General features: G+C 46.5%; 1 pseudogene across 1 annotated transcript in view; it reads right to left on the bottom strand.

The window, feature by feature from the left end:
* Nucleotides 1-12,743, bottom strand: part of LOC149336304 (complement C3-like) — a 107,200-nt pseudogene extending 94,457 nt beyond the window's left edge. Inside the window, exons 1-5 of the transcript XR_016284511.1 lie at nt 12,554-12,743; nt 11,258-11,458; nt 5,390-5,466; nt 3,352-3,495; nt 882-924 (exon numbers count right to left, since the gene is read on the bottom strand). The product of XR_016284511.1 is annotated as a complement C3-like (transcript). The remainder of the gene's footprint in view (nt 1-881; nt 925-3,351; nt 3,496-5,389; nt 5,467-11,257; nt 11,459-12,553) is intronic.
* Nucleotides 12,744-13,062: the final 319 nt, after the last annotated feature.

Here is a 13,062-nt window from a genome sequence, read left to right as displayed (position 1 = left end):
CTGATTCTGATTCGTAAAGCGCCCTAGCGGCCTTGATTATGCCCGCTTGGTTAGCGGGCTCGACTAGTGAGCCGGAGTACCCGAGTTCGAACCCGTCGCGGCGGCCGTGTTTCAATGGAGGTGAAACGCAAGAGGTGCCTGTGTGTTGTGCATGTGAAGATGCCCAGGTGGTAGAATTTATTCTGGAGCCCTCCACTAAAGCACCTATATAACTCTTTTCTCTTTAACTCCCACCTTCCTCCCTTCCCTACATATCAAAACTAGGCTATTGGTAGGCCATGAGGCGCTTTTGCGATCTGAAAACTAAATAATTACCGAAAATAGTTTTTATTAGCGCTATGCTACCCTAAATCTAAGAAGCTTTGTAGTCTTGTCGCACTTTTGAAATTAGGCTTAAAATATTTGCTTGTTCTATGTTGCTGTGCTAGAAAACAAATTAAAGTTCGACCCTCTTTGAAGTAGTAGGATGGGGCATAATTTTAAAAGCAAAAGTTTTAATTATTCCTACGTTGATACTAACACTTGTGCTTTGATAACTTCAGTCTTCAGAAGTACCCTTAAAAATTTGATTTTGGGTTATGTTTTTTCTCTCTCTATAACACATTTAGGCCTTAGTTCATCAACCCGGTCAAATTATTGGTGATGTAGATTATTGGTGATATCTACTGTCACTTAACGGCTTTGACGAGCACCTATGAATGAACTTTGTTCCTGGTTGTAGACTGGACTGAACTGAATGTAATTTTCTCCTGACATTGTGATGCAGCAGTGACGCAGGAATTTCTCCTGAGGTAGGTTCAAGTTATATTATTTCAACTTATGAAACTGCACGGTATACGATGTCTATTATGAATAAATTGATTGCAGAAAACTTTACTCACCGTAATCTTTGACGTCAAATGAAACCTCGGTTTTATGGCTTTTCTGCAACGAGAAATAACAATACATCTAAGAAACAGTAAAAATTAGGTCCAGTTTAGTAAAAGTTAGAGGCATGAGTAATAATAGCTGGTAACGAAAACACATTCGTCACTAAAAGGAGAAATAAATCTTAACGACAGCATGCAACAACTTCGCACAGTACACTTATAAAAGCAGTGGATCAAATAATAAAAGATGGCATTCCCGTTGTCGAAAAGTGAAGTATCGCCGAACACTTTATTGCATTGTTCCACAATGTGTTTATTAACTCAGAACAGCTTGCACTTCCCCTTTCACCTTTATCAAATGTATCTCCTGAATTTTTATCCGCCCAAGGTGTGCTTTCCGTGCTCCTTAATCTAAAAACAAAATCTACCCCAGGACCGGATAACATACCGAATGTTTTTCTGCGCCGATACGCAGAAATGCTGTCACGCTTTCTGGTAATAATTTTCTGTGCGTCACTGTCCACTGCAGCCTTTCCTCCTGACTGGCGAACGGCACGTGTAGTGCCAGTGCAGAAGAAGGGAGACCCCACAATGATTACTAACTACCGACCAATTTCAATAACATCATCTTGTTGTAAGACTCTTGAACACGTCATAGCCAACTTCATCAGAGATTTTCTGGAGGATAACAATATGCTTTCACCTGCGCAGCATGGTTTTCGTAAAAGATTTTCTACAATGGTTGGTTGGTTTATGGGGTTTAACGTCCCAAAGCGACTGAGGCTATGAGAGACGCCGTAGTGGAGGGCTCCGGAAATTTCGACCACCTGGGGTTCTTTAACGTGTACTGACATCGCACAGTACACGGGCCTCCAATTTCTCCTCCAAAGAAATTCAACCGCCGCGGCCGGGTTCGAACCCGCGTCTTTCGGGCCAGCAGCCGAGCACCATAGCCACTGAGCCACCGCGGCGGCATTTTTTCTACAATGATACAATTAACAGCTGTAATCCATTCCCTTGCTAGAATTATAGACAAATCTGGCCAGGTGGATGTTATTTTTTTAGACTTCAGGAAAGCCTTTGACCTTGTTTCACACTCTAAGCTTATTGAAAAGCTTAAAATGATTAACCTTCCTCCTTTCATTATTAACTGGGTTGCTGCATAGGCCACTGATCGTAGACAGTTTGTTAATATTGGTACTTACTACTCCCATGAACTTTCAGTTACTTCCGGCGTCCCTCAGGGCAGTGTGCTAGCACCGTTGTGGTTTTTAATATATAGTAATGACATTGTGAGCGTTATTACCGAACCCATCCAAATACGATTGTTTGCAGACGACTGTATGCTGTTCAGAAGTGTCAAGCGAGGATGACCAGATAACTCTTAATGATAATCTTCAAAATATTCTTTCCTGGTGTCACTTTTGGGATATGCAATTGAACGCTGACAAAACAGTGTATATGAAAATAACCAAGAAACTTAACCTTTCTTTTCCCTACGCCCTCGGGACAGAACCATTAACCTAAGTGAGCGAGTATAAATATCTTGGCGTCACACTAACAAATAGCCTAAACTGGAACACTCACATTACTAACGTATGTGACACAGCCTTTCGGAAACTGCCTTCTCCGTCATAAATTGAAGCACGCCCACGCCGAAAGTGAACTTTTAGCATATACATCATTAATAAGACCAAAACTTGAATATGCATGCGTAGTATGGGACCCTTATACCAAAACTAACATTGACGCACTCGAAAGAATCCAGCGTAAGGCAGTCAGGTTTATTTTTTCTAAGTACCGTACAACTGATTCCCCGACAGCACTAATGAAACATGGAATAACGACAGTGGAACTGAGAAGAAAAATTCAGCGCTTAAAATTTGTTTCTTCTTAAAAATAACCTTCTTGCTCCTGCTCCTGATCCGTACATAACACTACTTACGGCACGCCGAACACGACATCGACACGATGACTCTCTAACGCCATACAGCACCAAAACTAATGTTTTTAAATATTCTTTTTTTCCTCGCACGATAACAGATTGTAACAACTTACCTCTGCCTCTTCTAACCAGCATTGATTCAACTGAAACCTTGAACTGCTCTTAAATGTTTTTCTTGTCTGCTTTTTGGTTGCCCAAACTGATTGTGTTTTTGCCTTGCTGCATGTTTGACATTTCAATTTTGGATATTTCAGTAACTGGCTTACTTCTGTTGGTTTATGTTTGACTTTCCCAATTGAAGAGCTCGGTTTGCATTTCGTTTAGTGCTTGTTTTGCCCATATTCTATTGCCCAAATAACAAGTGTTTTGAAATTATTATTTGCTACCTTCGTTCTGTACACTGATGTCATTTGTATGCCCCTCCTGCTTGGGCCATAAAGGCCTGCAGAATTGAATAAGTAAATAACCACTCCAAGTTATTGCAGTTCTAACTGCTAATTAGTCGAAGCGCAGTGTTTACTTGAATAAAACACTCACGTGTTGTCCGTAAGTGACCGTGATTGTCCATTCACCAAACATTGCATATTTTGATAGGTCATAGTTGTGGCTGAATATGCCAGAGCTGCGATGTTCCGATGATGACCATAGGTTCTGTGCTTGAGATACGATGCCTTGCGGATTCTGAGCAATTTTGGAAGAAAGATTATTACAACAGTAAACACATGACATCTTATAGCTTAACTGTGTCGGAAATCAAGATTTACAGGGATCAGGCGTTATTTCCTTCGTTTTTTTTTTTTTTTACTAAAGGTAGGATGTCAAATAATACTACAGAAAGTGGTGCTTCTTTATTGTGGTCTGCACTACGATCTGCGCATTTAAGATGAGACGCTTACGTCATACGACCGGATAAAAAAATCCACCTTTTCAGTTTTGTGCTTTCGTAGTCAAAGATTAGCATTTCTTACACTTGGTTGAATTAAGGGGAAATTAAGCTTTTATAGATAGCTTTTCATTACTCGAAAGGTTATTATCACTGATTTTCGAAAGATAAAGTAATCAGCCGCATTACGCGCTAAGAGGCCACAGTTCAATATATCTTAAACTTTACAAAAGCCCTGAATCACAATCTACTAAATAAGTTTAAATTACTGCAATTTACTCAAATATCATTCTGACTGTATTGAGTAGCTACCTGGTATTTTCAGCCCTTTGCATAAAGCAAATTGCTTCGTACAAAAAGCGGCTTTCTGCACACAAAGCATACTCGCTCAGATTTATAAAAATTTCGCTGGGATGAAAAAGTGAAGAAAACCAGAAAAAAAGGCCCCGTAACGTAATCAAGATGTCTGCCTGCCTACATTGCCGGAATAGTAATACCGCGGTGTCCATAGATCGTGGTGGACGGAAAAAACAGAAGTTCTTTTTTTTTCTTGAACACTAAATTGTTCTTTAAATAAAATCAATATTCCAATGTTTACACCGTTTAAGATCAGAAAATTCTCAATCAGACTCTTTAACGGCTTCAAAAGGATGCTATAAAAGGCGTTTGCTCTGAAGCCTTTTTCTCTGTTTAACGGAATTCCGTGAAGATTTGCTGCATCAAACGCTGCAGTCACCCGAAACTCTGGCTGCCCCTGGAGCTGTGTGAAGACTGGCGCTTGTGCCATGCCATTCGCTAAAACAGAATAGAGTTCCCATGCGCAGGCAGTTCAGAAAGCCCGCTCCAAGTTCGCAAGTTCCGAAATTCCAACCAGTTTCCCAGAGGGGTAAAGCCCTTTCCGGACAAAAATATCACTACGACAGTGATGCCCATCTTATCTCCTGTCGACGCTTTCTTATTTTCTAAATAAAACCCTGTGTGCATACATGCAGTAGTGCAAAGTATCATGGAAAGTTTTTGTTCAGATTACAGGTACCAAAGGACCACCTTAACCTTTTTTTTCACCTCTCAGTTCTCTTTACGTGAAGTATCTTTTACTTCCAACATATAAGTGGGCAACGGCATACATTTTTTTTTTGTTACCATTGCTATTGTACAAGACCTACACTAATGACATACACGGCTTTGTCTAATGCTTTTTGTTCTGGCAATAGTGTGATTTAGCCCCCGAACACTCCCTGTTTGAAGAGGGCGTGTTTTTCGAGCAAGCAGCCACCCCAGAGAAAAAGAAAAAAAGCATCGAAAGCTGACGCGTCGTCTGCACGAGCCCAAACCTTTTCATACGCACCGCCATTGATACCGGAAGCGCTCTGAGGCTAGTACCACCAACCTCACCCGTGTTTCTTTGGAAACGAAAATACCGCGTATCAAGAGCAATGAATTTAAAGTGTTCGAAACAATTTTTCTCTTTTTCTGGATATTTTTCCTCTTTCCTTTTCTCTCTTTCTTTTTTTTATGAACATTGCCTCCACCCAAATATTTTGTGTGGAGGCAATGCCGCAGCTGGATATTTTAACACCGACCTTATTTTACTTTACAGCAGGGTGTCATAGCGACGACAGTTCAGGCTGCTAAAAAGAAACGTTTTGACGAACTCCTTCAGAAGCGGTGAAACAAATACAAAATGCTTACTGGTAGCTTAATCTCGAGAAGAATGCTGGCATTTGAAGGGAGCAGCGCTTCATCAACGGCCAGAACACGGATATGTACTGAAAAGACAGGCAGGGAATCTTGAGGCTGGAAGTATTTGCTAGTAATTTATTAACATCTAATAAAATAGAGTAAAATTAACAATATTTTAAACAGAAAAATTTTCTTGTCTAATAGACTACAGGGTTTTTCTTCTCTGGCCCACCTCACAGCACTGAAGTTATGTAAAACCACAATGGCACAAGACGAGAGCAATCGCATACAAAGAGTTATGCTTGTTTTACGCCAAAAACAAATTCAAAACACATTGTATTCGTGTGGAATGAGCCGCGCACAATTATGCATTGCTTTCTAGTCAATAAAAATTACATGGCCCTGATTAGCACTTGCACGAAAGCAATAAAAAGAAACTGCTTTTCAAGCTCCACATTAGACCCGTATTATATGCAGAAAGGGCAGGGCCCTCTCAAAATTTCCTGTCGCATGTGCTTTTATACTTAGTGTTATGGTTTCACTAAGCCCCTCTCGTAACTCTCACGGTGAGACAATGTTGAGAAAGGTCGATATTTCCCATAACCTATACTGCACGCAGATAGGCGCAGTAACAGATCTGTCACAGATAACCCGGGATGAAACTCGGAGGCAAACAGATTTGTAGAGCTAGGCTTAGTGGCTGCATTATGCCGTGGAGCCACTCTCAAGTCGCTCATTCCACCTTCCCCGGTAGCCACCCTTTGGGGTCTTCCCGTGGCAACCACTTACCTTTTGCGCTTTCCTCCGTTCTCGCCATAGCCTCCCAAGCCGCTAGGCCACCCTTTGCCTCCTACCGCCTCACTCTCTTCTCTCTCGCAGTTTCCCTGTCTTCTTCCCCTCTAAATAGGAAAAGAGGAATTTCCCGGTCTCCACATTGCCTTCTGCCCACTGTGGCAGGTGAAACTGAATTGAAGTAAATTAAGTTGACTCCAAAAATTAAGGTAAACTAAATTAATTCACTGAGCAATTAAGGTCTCAGGTTCGCCTACGATGTAGATTTCACTGTAGAGTGCGTGGCGACATAGCTAAGCCGAAGCTATAACAGCTTTCACTGTAGAAGTGCCTTCGCGGGCATGGCCTTTTGCAAAGCCTTACTACTATCCGGCCGGCCGGACCGGCGGCTGACCGGCCTTGGACATCGGGATGGTGCGACTGCGAAGGTCCACGGTGATGGGGAAATGTGAACGCAGCAACCTCCACCAAATGTAGAGCGGTTTATTGGCACGTTGAAGCACCGGCGACGAAGACCCTGGCGCAAGAAGACTAGGAAGCAGCGAGGCGAGGGACCGGCACACAAGCGGCAGTTCTCCAGCATGAGCCTTCTACGGCGCTAGCGCTTCGTCGTCGTTGGCGTCGGTGCAGTATCATCTTCTTCATTCCACTACATTTTAGCAGTGGCCTTTGAGAACAAATGTCAAGTTAGTGTACTGATGGTCATCGCCGTCACAACGGATTTGTTGCTCTCCACGGGACCAGTAAAGATCACAGGTTCTTCTTCTTCTTTAAACCAGAGGTGCCCCGCCAGAGACGGTTTATTCCAACTGGAAGACTGAAGCTCGATCTCTGCACCAGGGGTGCTCCGTCAGTGACGGTCTCAAGATGAGTGACGATGCAGGGGTGAGGCGAATACTTGAAGATTTATGTACACGTATTTACATTACATCAAGTTGAGGCACTAGACATTAAGCAGCAAAACGGACAAACCAAACAACAAAGAGGTGGAACTGGCTAACACTAGGGGAGGCCCCTACTCAGCGTGGCCGAAGATGCGTAGCATCTCACCTTAGCGCAGAACCCCGCTTCCAGCTCCGGGGCCCGGTTTTAAAGACCTAAAGGCCCGGCCCACATTTGGTGGCTTCCAATCATGTTACGATGTTCACATGATTGGTTTATCGAGAGCCTGGCCAGCCCTCCAGCTTCCGTAGGGCAAAACGCCCTTTCCACAAACCCAAACGCACGGTGGTGTCAAATAAAAACAAACACAAATATACATTCGTGCCAGTACGTGCGCGAATCGGTACCGCGGGTCGGGTGGACACCCATACTTCCCGGCGCGTTCGCGAGCGGCCGCGTTCCAAGAAAGGAGACGCTCCGCTTTGAGTGCCCCCAGCCGCGTTCCAATGACCCCCGCGAACGCTACCGATCCCTTACACGCCCTTCCCAAGATTCTACAAAGGGCTCAAATGCCACTTTTAGAATTATAACAAAGGGATCGGTACGGGTCACAAACCCACCCTGTGGGTGACATACCGCAGCTACACCAGCGCTGGCACCAACAACCAAAAGCAAAATGCAAAATGCACACACAACATAAGCAAATTCCACAAATACACACGGTGGCACGGAACACGGCGTCCAAATTGGTGGGTTGCACCCAGTTCACCACCTCCGAGTAGACACCCTCGTCCTGCTCGCGAACGAGCACACACACACACACACAGACACTCGCAACTTGAGCGTTCAGTAGCACTCGCACGACGTCCGTAAGTGGCCACGTGAGCCTCCTTAGTCGCACCGAGCGTCCTTGTGTGCGTTCGAGCCACTACGCGTCTCAACACAATTAACGCCTTACTGCCACTCGGCTCATTAGGCTGGTGCCACAGCGGGGCAAGAACTCAACAGCTGGTGCCCTCCAGGATCAAACACGTCATTATCCTCTATAGGTCCAAATCTTTGACCATGCGACGCCCCTAAGGGCACGCTCTCGTCGGCGCGCCCGTACGGACCGCGTGCTGCGTAAGGAACATATCTCTTGCCTAGTTCAGCTGTAACAGTGCGGCCGGTCTTGCTGAGCATAATTTGGCGTACTGCAGCACGGAACGTACTGTTCCACGCGCCGACATTCACTGTGAAGGCTATGCGCCTGTCCCCTGGTACTTTGGAGCGTTTGGAGCTATTTGCACCGTTCCTGCACTGGCAAACATTTAAATCGCCGCTCCCTGCTTGATAGACGCTGGCCGGCTTCGTGGCATCGTCTGCTGCACGAGCTGACTCGCCGTCGCTTGACCCGAGCTTGCCTTGCGGCAAGTCGCCACTCATTTCCGGGTACTCAAATGACCTGGCCGGACACACATCGGGTGTGTTCCACAACTCTGCGGCGCTCTGCCCGGTCGGCCCAGCAGGCCCACCTCCGCTCTTTGCCTTGGATGAAGGGTTCTTGCCACCAGAAACGCTACGGGGCACTTCATGCCCTATGGCCGACTGAGTGTGCGGTTGCGGCAACGCTAGGTTTCCTGCTGTCGCTAGCTCGCCGATCTGACGTCCATCGTCGCTGGTCGTTTCACGCTGAACCAACTGCTCTTTTTCGCAGTTTGCCTGAGACGGAGTTTTTATTCCTGAACTCGCGCCCTCGTCCCTGGTCTTATCTGGGGTAGAGCTAATCTCTGCAGATTGATCGTTGCCCTGTTTGTTGTCGCACAGTTTGGTCTCGATCGCCCCCAGATGATCTGACTCGGGCTGCTCCCTTTCCTTGCTAGCCGCCCGCGGTGGCGGAAAAGCTGTGATATTTCCGCGCCCTTCAGGAATCTCGTTCTCACTTCCTGAAACATTTGCGGCCTTTCCTAACGAAGATGCGTTCCCGCATACCGGCTGATTGCTTTCAGCGTCATCACTGCTGTTTTCGTGACCTGTGCATGACAAGCATAAGGCTTTACCTTCCAGCACAGGTGGCCTCTCCTTTCGCGACTCGGAGCAGTTGTCCCTCGCTAGTTCACTAGCTCTCCTAGTCTCTTTCAGCTTAGCCAGCTCGAGCTCTAGCTGCTGCTGGTGGTGGTGGTGAAAACTTTTAATTAGTGAGATAGAGTTTGGGAGCCACAGTGGCCACGCTACATGGTCGGCGTCCCTAGTCCGGGACACCGCATGACAATGCCCCGTCTCTAGCCCGTTTCACCAGAGCCCTTTGGGACTCAAGCGAGGAGCAGTTGAGAAGGGCAGTCTCCCATGCCTCTCTGGAAGGGGTAGGGGAAGGGGGGAGGTGGGGATTTTGAGGACATGCCCACACCATGTGGAAGATATCACAGGTCTCCCCACTGCTGGCGCCTTGCTTCTAATACCTCCAAGACGCACTTAACGTACTGAGGTTTTTCCTCGCACAGCGGCGCCTTTCCTCCATTCACTTTCGCAACTTCAGCCTGAAAGTACGCTAAGCACGCCTTCGCTAATTCCACTTGGTACCTCACATCGAGTGAGGGCCGGCATGGATAGCTTTCCATACCGCCTTCCGTACCCCTCAGCTGTCCTACCGGCTCGAACACAGGGACGTGAACAATGCGACCAAGGAAACTCACGGTTTCGATGCGTCGATCCGCATTGCCAGCTCCTTGGCGTCGGAGTCCACCGCCACTTTCCCCGGACGCTGCGATGAGCTGTCCCACGCCGCTGGTCCGCCTCCGGTGACCGTCAAGTTATTGACGCGCTGCTTTTCTGGACCGTATGCAGTCCCGCGTCGCTGGACTACTGCCGTGCATCCTTGCACGTCCTTGCATCCTTGCCGCCAACCCCGCTTCCAGCTCCGGGGCCCGGTTTTAAAGACCTAAAGGCCCGGCCCACATTTGGTGGCTTCCAATCATGTTACGATGTTCACATGATTGGTTTATCGAGAGCCTGGCCAGCCCTCCAGCTTCCGTAGGGCAAAACGCCCTTTCCACAAACCCAAACGCACGGTCGTGTCAAATAAAAATAAACACAAATATACATTCGTGCCAGTACGTGCGCGAATCGGTACCGCGGGTCGTGTGGACACCCGTACTTCCCGGCGCGTTCGCGAGCGGCCGCGTTCCAAGAAAGGAGACGCTCCGCTTTGAGTGCCCCCAGCCGCGTTCCAATGACCCCCGCGAACGCTACCGATCCCTTACAGGACCCAACTCAGCAGCCGGGTCAAACGCAGAAAAATGCGCTTCTCAAAGGCGACTGTGTCGAGGTAAAAGGAGACAACGACTGTTTAAAACAACGGCGGACAAGTTAGCTTAACTCAACCTCGGTGTGTACTGTAGCTTCGACTTTGTAACTCTATACGCGGCTAATTCCTTTTGCTCCCAGCACTAACTTCAATAGCTGCAGTGGTATTGTTTCTCATTGTAATAATCACAGATATGTAAAATACAGACTGGAAGTATAAAAGTTTTCTATATGACCTCCTTTCTACTTTTAGTAACTGATTTAAATTTATCTGTTTCTTTAATTCGTTGCTCACTGTCACCTACTTTTATGCTACCATATTTAATTAAAAGATTAATGCAGAATCAAGTAATACGTGTCAAAGAAACGCTGTCCACCCAGAGGTCCGCCACTCGGTGAGAATTCTGAACATCAAGGCCTCGTTAACGTGCGTCGAAATATCGGTGCTATGCGTTTTAGAACTCACCATGTTTAGATCTGACGGCCATTACAAGCTTTATGTACTGCAGTTCTGAGGTCGCTCGAATGGTAGGTGGTTAAGATGTAGGTGTGGGCTTTGGGTAGATACGCCGGTGGTTGCACGGATATGCACCAACCTAAGGGTGTTTCCAGAGATTAAAGGCCTCGCACGCACGCACACGTACACACACACACACACACATACACAGGAGGAGGCTCTTAGAGGAAGGGGGAATTTTTTGTGTAGGGTGCAACTACTGTAAAACGGGTGGTGGGACGGAGATTCGTGTATGAGAGGTCAGTTTTTTAGGAGGATGCTTTTGGATGGTGGAGGCTTCACACAGACACACAGGCACACAGACCACGGCTTTTCGGCAAAAGAAGGCTATACTGCTAATGCAGTAAAAAATGGATAAAATTATTCAGAGAACCATGCGGTGCTTTAAGAAGACACTTACGTACCTGTTTCCTTTGGCCTGTATATGGGCTTGTCCGTCTGGAGAAACAAGTAGCCGGATCGTGGGCTCAGGAGAAGAACCGCCTTCTTATCAAACCCTCCATCGCATTGAACTCTCAGGGAAACGTACTTGGAACGGTTTGCCTGGAAGTCTACAGCGGAGAACTTGCTTTCGTCAAGTCTCATGTGCACGAGCTTATCCCCACCTGTTGGTGCAGTGGCAAGGGTAAGATACTCTTGAATGGAATAAGAATGGAGAAGTTTGACGTAGTAAAAGGTGTAAAACACTCTCTACGCTGGGCAGGTCTACGAGTAGTAGCAGAAACGAAGAAAAATGAAATAGAAGAAGTGATCATGGGGTTAATCCATTGCACCGAGCGGCGCTTTAAGTCAAGCATGCGCTCATTCAATTACTAAAACTTGACTCTACCGATTATAAACGCTACCTACTAGTGCACACCGGTGTCTGAAAAATCTTATCGCTTGAGGTATGGGTTACAAGTCCTGGCAGGTCGGTGCTAAAAGCATAGGATTACTGTCATCGCTGCTCATATATCATCGTCTACTGTGATTGTCACTGGTGCTTTGGCCAGCTTCAACGGCCTGTAGGAGCACATGGGGATTTTCAAGCTTTACTTCTTGGGGTAGTCGTCTGCCGTGATGTCAGGGCTCTTGTGCTGATTTAGTCTGTTTTTTATTACGCCAGCACTTATAGTGGCCGTTCCCTGCATTTAGCTGATGTCTGTCTGTCTGTCTGTCTGTCTGTCTGTCTGTCTGTCTGTCTGTCTGTCTGTCTGTCTGTCTGTCTGTCTGTCTGTCTGTCTGTCTGTCTGTCTGTCTGTCTGTCTGTCTGTCTGTCTCTGTCTGTCTCTGTCTGTCTCTGTCTGTCTCTGTCTGTCTGTCTGTCTGTGTCTGTCTGTCTGTCTGTCTCTGTCTGTCTGTCTGTCTGTCTCTGTCTGTCTGTCTGTCTCTGTCTGTCTGTCTGTCTGTCTGTCTGTCTGTCTGTCTGTCTGTCTGTCTGTCTGTCTGTCTGTCTGTCTGTCTGTCTGTCTGTCTGTCTCTGTCTGTCTGTCTGTCTCTGTCTGTCTGTCTCTGTCTGTCTCTGTCTGTCTCTGTCTGTCTGTCTGTCTCTGTCTGTCTGTCTGTCTGTATATATATATGTAGGGACGGAGAGAGACTCAACTGGGCAGGTGAGAAGCCTTCTCACCTGCCCAGTTGAGTCTCTCTCTTTCCCTGTGTATATATATTAAAGGTCGTATAGATCCGGTGAAACTGTGGTGCACAAATCGACACACGCTTACCGGCCGCCAGGACGAATAACTCTTTGAAGAGCAGGCGAGCCTCAGCAGGATGATCCGTCGCCTGCAGAGTAACATTCTTCGGTTCCCCTCCTCTGTTTATGACGAGGATAGTTTCTTGGGTGCCGAGTCGGACAAGGCTCGGCGCGGTTACGATGCATCCATCACTGCAATGGAATAGACACCGGTTCATTAGGGAATATAGCAATACTTCACTTTGTCGTATACTGAAGGTTATGAAATATTTGCTGGATTGGTTTGGTGTTCAACATACTCTAAAACCACTGTGACGCTAAGCCTCGTGATAAGAACGTTTTGACAAAGCTTCAGTAATTCCCAGCAAAAGTACAAAATTCTATCTTGATCCGAAATACGCTGCCCTTCGTGGTGACATTTTTTGTTCAAAAGAAATATTCTAAAAAGTTCAGTGCCTGAACGCTGTTAAGATGCAGCTAGGCACGTGAACAGTTGTCGTAATCTGCATGAAGCTCTTCTAAAGGATATGTGCCTCA

Source organism: Amblyomma mixtum, chromosome 7 (assembly GCF_055824585.1).
Source record: "Amblyomma mixtum isolate Tamu chromosome 7, ASM5582458v1, whole genome shotgun sequence".
NCBI classification, from domain to species: domain Eukaryota; kingdom Metazoa; phylum Arthropoda; class Arachnida; order Ixodida; family Ixodidae; genus Amblyomma; species Amblyomma mixtum.
The sequence above is the reverse complement of the archived record's forward strand: the minus strand, read 5'-3'. Positions and strand labels throughout refer to the sequence as shown.